General features: G+C 31.8%; 1 non-coding gene across 1 annotated transcript; it reads right to left on the bottom strand.

Annotated features, from left to right (window-relative positions):
- Positions 1–568: 568 nt before the first annotated feature.
- Trnag-ucc (transfer RNA glycine (anticodon UCC)) lies at positions 569–640 on the bottom strand. Its single transcript has one exon. It is a non-coding gene; the product is annotated as a tRNA-Gly (tRNA).
- Between the last annotated feature and the right edge of the window lie 8,013 nt (positions 641–8,653).

The following is an 8,653-nucleotide window of genomic DNA, read 5'->3' as shown; positions in this document are numbered from 1 at the left end:
TATTTATTTCAGAGAACATAATCGATAATAAAAATTAAAAAGCCGCTTCTTCATTAATAATTTTCGATTCTTAACTTTTCAAACTCTAGCATAAAACGTAACTTGTTAGAGCTTGAAAAGTTCACAAAAAAATTATTCCATGTAATAGCATTTTCGAGCTCGAAGAGCTCGGAAATATATTCACAGTGATGTTTTCAAGCTCCTTGAGCTCGAAAACAGCGGGAAGTTTTGGGGCTGGCCCGCAGGGCCAACCGACGCCCAGATTTTTTTTTTTAGTTTTTTATCGATTTCTCAGAAACGACTCAAACGATCAACTCCAAAATCTGATCAGCTCTAGAATTTGATAAAACGCGTCGATTGTCACCTTAGTCAGCTTAATCAGTTAATTTGTTCGAGAGATATCGCAGGAGAAAGAAATGCTAAAAAACGGTTTTTTTCGAAAACAATGGCATACAAAAGTATTTTCGAGCTCAAAGAGCTCGAAAACAGCAGGAAGTTTCGAAGCTGGCCGGCAGGGTCAACCGATAGACCGGTTTTTTTTTATTTTGAATGATAAAAAAAAGTAATGTGCGATGGCCGGGAATCGAACCCGGATCAACTGCTTGGAAGGCAACTATGCTGACCATTACACCACCATCGCACTTTCAACATACCACTCGTGCGCTGTAAATAGAGTGATGTTAAAAATGGACTCAATTTAACACCGCGTGGTGGTGCAATTTGGAGGTGTTAAATCGGTGTAAAAAAAAATTCCACGTACAGAAATTAGAAAAAAAAAAATGTATTAAGGTAAGAGACTTAGTACCCGATCACTCAAAGCTCCTTGAGCTCGAAAACAGCGGGAAGTTTTAGGGCTGGCCTGCAGGGTCAACCGATAGACAGATTTTTTATTTTTAATTTAACATCTTTCAGTGAGCCTACCTATACCCTATGAGTATTTTGTAAGTTAAATAAACCTAGCTTGTAAAGATTTTATAACAGAAAAAGCTTATCCTTTTTTTTTTCAATCTAAAGGAATTATTTTTACATATGTATTAAGTCATATAAATACTTCAAATTTAGGCTTAAATATACTGTGCATAAAAAACTTTCGACTCTTAACGTTGTGTTTGAAATATCTATGCATTTTTTCTCGAGATTAAAGATTTACAAGTGAATTTAGTAAGTACTCTTTGTACTGCACACTTTTATTAAGCCTTCAATATTCTGAAAAAGTTTCAATTCGAAATAAATACAAAATATATGTTAAAAATATAAATTCCTACAACATTCATGATTAGCACCGCTTACATTAGTTGTGATCACTTGTGTCGTGAGTGTTAGGTTATGTTCGGTTTTTTTCAAATATTTTGGAAATTATTGAATCGATCGATTCCAAAATCTAATCTGCTGAATTAACCAAGCATAATCATGAGCAAAACGTTAAAAAATTATCCTCATTGATTATTTTCAATTTCTCAAATTCTCGGAAATTAATATAAAACCTTACTTTTTTCGAGCTCAAAGAACTCGAAAATATAAAGTACTCGAAGGTATTGTCAAGCTCAAAGAGTTCGAACATATATTGGCAATAATGCTTTCGAACTCCTTGAGCTCGAAAATAGCGGAAAGTTTCTATAAGACTTCAAAACGTCGACATCCGATGAAAACTTGATTTTCGAAAATTCAATTTTCAATTTTTATAGCGGAAAGTTAAGAATTTATCAAAGCTCATACCCTTTCTGAATGGTAAGAAAAAATTTTCAAAATTCTTTTATATTTTTGATTTTCTTATGATTACTTAAAAACTAGTAGTGATAAAAAAAATAAAGTTAGGATCTGAAAACTAGGAACTTCAATTTCTAATTTGCTTTTTTTTTGTTTTACGACGATTTTCCGCATAGTAACAATCGTCTGAAAATCTCCTAAAAATTTATGATTTTTTTAATATCTTCCAATTTTTGTGTCCAGTGTAACGAATATTATCTTTGAAAAAGTGTTTGAAATAATAATTTATAATAAAATGGTAAATAACTAATTCATAATACTTTTTTTTTTACCTTTGTACTGAAAGAATTGCACAACAGGCTTGCGATGGCTGCGTTAACAGAAGTTAGTCTAACGCACACTATTGAAGAATATAAGTTCGAAAGTAAATGCCCCATCAAGACAATGCCCCGTGAAAATAGGGCAGAGTAATTAAGCCGTTATATAACTATTTGAAACATAGTTCGTGGGCTGAAGTGTCTCGGCACGCTATTATTTCAAAGTATCGTAAAGTAAGTAGGGTGGCACAGAGGTTATAGGTTATTTACCCGCGCATTCAAATTTCCTTATGAGTTTAACTACTGAGTTAAATATATATACTACCGAGTAATTGTCGTATAAAGTGATTTCACTTTTCACATTAAGTTATATGTATACTGTCTAAATGTATACAAATATATACAATTAGTGCATAGATTTACTGGCCGTTTGTTATTAATAACTGTTAATTAGAAGCTGGAGAGAGAAGGGAAGGGGGTAACGCATCTAAGAAACAATGGCTAGTATACACACGATCCATATTGCTCTCAAACATTTATATAAATTTAAGAGGACCCATTTTGGTTTGACCGCCCCCCTCGTCAAACAAAATTTATATTTTTAATTTCTCTATAGAGAATAACGTAACAAGCGTGTATCTAAGTATACTAATCCCGTATGAAAAAACAATATGTGGTTAAATTGTTGTATTTAAGCATATATTTTATTCGGTGTATGTATATGTATATGGGTATATATATTTGCATCAAATGAACTAATTTTGAAAATTTGAACTGCAATTTAAAGAGTATATTAAAATCTAGATCTGATTTAATTGGAGTTGGTCATACGAATAAGAAACTTTTTTTTTCCATACACAATATAAATATATGTTTTTATATATGATAAGAATATATTTTTATGTATGATAAAAATATAGTTTCCGTATATGATAAGAATATATATTTTCATATATGATAAAAATATATTTTTTGTATATGATTGACATATATATTTTATATAACCTAAACATATACGGACTCGTATATGATGAGTATTATATTTTTTAATATAAAAAAAAATATATTAGAAAATATAGCTAGATTCGCCACATATATTTTTTGATATTTGCCATATACTTTTACATATATTTTGACCATACATGTTATTTTCATACGGGATATATTAAATAAAATTTCGATAAATACATAATTGCAGTATAAAAAAAAAAAAAAAAACTGAACAATAAGTGTAATTCTTACAATTTTCACCTTACCCGAGGTTGGTTAAGCATTTCTGCACGCACGATAAAAATGTTTATCTAATCGTAAAATCACCCTTTCCCTTTTTTTTATACAACTTTATTTACTTCTTATAACATCGACAAAATAGTAAATTCCATAGGTTGTTATAGAGTTAAACGGTAGCCGGCATATCCACCTCAATAACCAATCAAGCTAAACCAACTTACTATTACGCCATCGTATGTTTACACTGGAAATTAACTGTTACTTAAAGTTAAAAATTTTTATAGTTTACTCAAAATATTGTTTTCTTATCTAGCATTCTAGTAAATTAGATCACAAGTGGTACGGTGTTGAAGTAAAATTACAAAGAATAATATAATAAAAATGTTGTTATGCTAGATGAAACGTGTTTGAGAATACGGAAAGGTAAAGTTAAAGAACAAAGCGGACGTGACCCACAAGAGATTCCAAAGAGACAGGAAAAAAGACAGCAACGATGGCCCGTTTGCTGTAGTAACTGTCGTATTTACCAGTACATAGTAAAAACAATGCTAGTGTTGATGATATAGATTTTTATGAAGGTATTGTGGAGATGGTAAAATTCAAAAATGAAATGAGATTGGTTAAGTTAATGCCGTTGTCGTTCTCGTAGATTTTCTTATCATCATCGTCATCGTCGACGTCGTCATAGTTGTAGTTGTTGTCAGTGCAGTAGAAGATGGCGGTTACTTTTGCGGCATGATGTTGCTGTTGAACGTTGTGCCACTTTCACTTAGTTACATAATCCGCGTTCACGCTCGCACGAGGGGAACTGGGTAAATGGGAGATACTAACACAAACAAATCACTCGACCATCCGTGTATACCATCCACACTCATTTGTCTTTCTTTTTCTCTCTTTTTATTATATATATACATATATATTATTCTGTGTACCTTACCTGAATCACGATTTCGCTCTCTAATCTTATCTTCTTTATTCTTCTTTCCCAGTTAGCTTAGAAATATTTTAGGAATATCACTTACTTCCATAATCCGTAATTAATGCTCAAGCTATCCGTATAAAAATAAAATATATGTAAAAATATATGATAAATATCAGAAAATATATGTGGCCAATTTAACTATATTTCCTGATATATTTTTTTTCTATATTAAATATATAATATTCATTATATACGAGTCCGTATATGTTTAGCATATATAAAATATATATGTCAATCATATACAAAAAATATATTTTTATCATATAGGAAAATATATATTCTTGTCATATACGAAAACTACATTTTTATCATACATAAAAATATATATTTCTATCATATACGAAAAACATATTCTGATCATATATAAAAACATATATTTATATTGTGTATGGAAAAAAAAGTTTCTTATTCGTATGACCAACTCCAATTAAATTAGATATAAATTTTAATGTACTCTTTAAATTGCAGTCAAAATGTTCAAAATTAGTTAATTTGATGCGAATATATATACCCATATACATATACACATACCGAATAAAATATATGCTTAAATATAACAAAGAAAATATATGGTGCCATAGATAATATCAATTATATGCTTACCATATATTTCATTTCATATAAAAATTTTATATTTTTTGAATATAAATGATTTTATTTTGATAATAGTTTAATGCGTTAATCGTGTCTATTAATGTACAAATACTGTGACGAAATATGATTTAAAATGAATAATAAATAATTAAATAAATAAAAAAAAAGAACTCCTGTTGGTTGATGCGACGACCTAAATATGAAGTAGTGAAAGTGGTACGTTGGTCAGGCATGGTCGAACCAACATACACGTTTCTCTCTCTCTCTGTCTTTCTTTTCATATTTTATATTATGCCCCAGTGGTTCTGTTTCGATGACGCATACATTTGATTCGATACGCACATTTTATTTAATTTTATATTCATCATTATTTATACTTATTAATTATATCATTATTATTTGCGAAACATTTTATTTTTTTACTTATAAATTATTTAAACTTATTTATTTGCTCTGTGATGTTATTGTTATTTTTAAAATAATTATTATTTAAATTTTATGTATTTAAAATTTTAGCAAATCTAGAGTTTATTTAGTCTTTAGTTAATTTATGTTTTCTTTATCATTTCTTATATCATTAATCAAATGATTAAAGTCAAAAGGCTATCATTGAAAAATTTATTCTTTCTTTAATTTAAATTCTCGTAGCATATTAATTAAAATATTTAATTATAACGTTTGTACTGTCTATCAATTAATTTTTTTAATCCAAGTGAACTCAGTTGATAACTTAGCATTTAGAAAACAAAATTATGTATTATTTTTGAAAATGTTATGTTTGACTTGACAAATTCAAGTCAAGACCTATCTAATGATACCTATTTCAATAACGTTAACCAACTCTATGACATAGATATGGCGGGAACAAAATTTTCTTTATTCTCTTAATAATATAGATGATAAATTATTTTATAAAAATGTATTTCAATCGACTACCGAGCCTTGTTTTGCTAGTCTAGACTCCAAAGTTTTTTTTTTCTTCAATTTATTTTTAATAAGTATAGGTACTTTATTATTTAGCAAGAGTCTTGGCACAATACTGGCCCTCGATATTGGATCAATACTTAGATGCAGTCTCGGCACAATACTGGTACTCAATTTTGGGCCAAGATAGGGTGTCAGGCCTGGCATGAAGTTATCATCCCAATGCTCAAATAAGCATGGGCCAGGCTTGAAATCTAACTTGGCCCAGAATTAGTAAGTATTGGGCCAAGCCTTAACCAAGCCTGAGCCCATCGTCATTTTCTACCAGGGTATGCTTGATAAATTCATTTTGGAACGAAATTACTAAAAATGATCAAGATAAAGAGTTACATGAGCTTTGAATCAAACCAGAATATTAATATATGAAATTTTTGGACCGATTTGCCCTCCCAGTACCGTTTAGTCTACTCATCCCCTACGTAATTGGGAATAAATTTAAATAATATATTATTCAGGCTAATTATTTAGATCACTGACGTATAAACTCTTCCACGTTAAATGAAAAAACTAATAGTAGCAAAAATTAAAATTTCTCAATTTCTTTGTCATTCAAATACCGATTTTTATGCAGTGCTTCTTTAATCAATTGACTCAAATTAAAATAACTTGAGTGGTATCCTCAGATACCATTCAAAATAGATGAAATTTAAAAATAAATATTTTAGTATAGTATTTTTTTTAATTGAAAGGAATAAAACAAATAAAAAATATATATATACTGTTATTTAAATTTACAACTAAATTAAATCTCAATAAAAATGTGAGCACTAATTCTGAATGTAAACAAATTTTTTTTAAAATCTTCTTTCCGTTAGAGTCATACTATTTTCGCTTTAATGCGCTTATCAGTAATATCATTCTAAGAATAGCGAGAATGCAAAAAACATCTAAGAAACGTAAACTTTTCTTCCAATAAAAAAATTGAGTATGTACGCAACGATGAGTGTGCAACTTTATTATTATTAACAATATTAGAAAGAAAAAAAAAAATGGAAAAAGAACAGGGGCTCAAAAACTATATTGATAATTTTTTTTCCATTTTATTCTTCTTTGTCTCTTCAAAAAATCTCGCTCCTCAAAAAAGTATTTGGTATTCATATGATCTACTCATAAAACAAAAAAACTACAAAGAATAATCCTACCGTAGAGTGACAGTACGGATACGGAAAGCTTACGGTAAAACTACGATAAAAATACGGTAACTACTTGTGCAATCATCAATAGCAAAGTTCTTGTTTTTGATAAAATGTAATATGTTCACTGTTAATAACAGTAGAGTTATTGTAGAGCCTATCATTGACCGTACACTAGGTATTACGGTAATTAACAGTAAATAATTCACGTAATCGATTTTAGCCCCAGAAAAAAAATATATATAATTATATAAAATTTTATATAATTGAATACAATACAAATATCAGAATGAATTATTTATTGATGTCTTCAATTGTCTTAAGTCCATTTCCTAGCAGATCCGAATTTCAGTAAATTACGGTAATTACCGTAATTTACTATATTTCGGAGCATTTGCTGTTTTTGCGAACTCGTACTTGAAAAGTCTATCATTAAAACAGTCGTGCCCGGTTAATATCTAGGTAAGCTAGAAATTAGGACTGATCCAGGTGCTCGCTAGACGTTCAGTAACATCCAGGAAGAAACTGAATATTGTTCGTCCTTTGTTCGTTGTGGACCACTTTTCTTGCTATCTCCGAATGGTTTCTTTTCTAAGAGAGACAAGGCCTTCGTCACTTGGCTGTAGGTCACGGATCCAGGGGTTGTCTGTGCGAAGATTGTAATGGGCGCAACATTCGTTAATCATAAGTCGAATGGGTACTGCCCCTGCAACTACACAGAGTCCCTCGTACGATGCCATCTTGTATGAAGACGTCATCGTAATTAGAGCTCGCCGTTACATGGCCCGAAGACCCTTCCAATCCTCTTTTCCACACAGGTCGCTCCAACCTGCTGCTACATAGTCCACAACCGGCAGGCAGTAACCTCTGTAGATAGTGGACAAATTTATTAATGTAAAGGGACCGAAGTCCACCTCCGTTTGACGAAAAGCCGATTCCTCGCCTATTTCAGGCATACTCGCGCTGTGAAGTCATCCCCATCTTCCGACCCAGACGACACTCTTAGCCAAAAAATATAATCAAGTGACGACTAAGGTGGACATTAACCAGAGGTATAATCAAAAATCCTCATTGCGCGTAGTATCTAACCACAGCCACCACGAGTCCTACCTCTTTCGGGCCGAACACTACAACTATCTCAGGAAACAAAGAGACTGGCCACTGTAGGCTGAGAAGGTGGCCCACGCGGTACCAGACTCCCAGCGCTGGTTAATATTGTTGCCTAGGATAAGTCGTGGGATGCAACTTCTCCCCATACCCTATGTTAAGGGCTTCCTCCACTTGTTACCTTTCGGGTTCCTAACAAACTGTTATTCGCTTGTTCATTCTCTGATAGATTTTCTGCTTGCCGAGCTGTTAGACACTCTAATTGTTCAAACCAAATCAAAGATGAAAAACAGCTCGGGAATAGATAGTAGACAATTAATTAATGTAACGGGACCTAGGTCCACCTCCGCCGACCAGAAGCCGTCTTCTCACCCTTTTGGGCATACACGCGCTGCAAAATTCCTTCTTTTCTACCCAGACGACACACTTAGTCGAAACTAAGGTGGACATTAACCGGAGGTATAATCAAAAATCCTCATTGCGTGTGGTATCTAACCACAGCCACCACGAGTCCTACCTCTCTCGGGCCAAACACTGCTTCCATCTCAGGAAATAAAAAGACTCTGGTCACAGTGGGCTTGGAAAGACCCCCCCCCCCC

The sequence above is a fragment of the Microplitis mediator genome, chromosome 5, assembly GCF_029852145.1.
Source record: "Microplitis mediator isolate UGA2020A chromosome 5, iyMicMedi2.1, whole genome shotgun sequence".
Taxonomy (NCBI): Eukaryota; Metazoa; Arthropoda; class Insecta; order Hymenoptera; family Braconidae; genus Microplitis; species Microplitis mediator.
The sequence above is the reverse complement of the archived record's forward strand: the minus strand, read 5'-3'. Positions and strand labels throughout refer to the sequence as shown.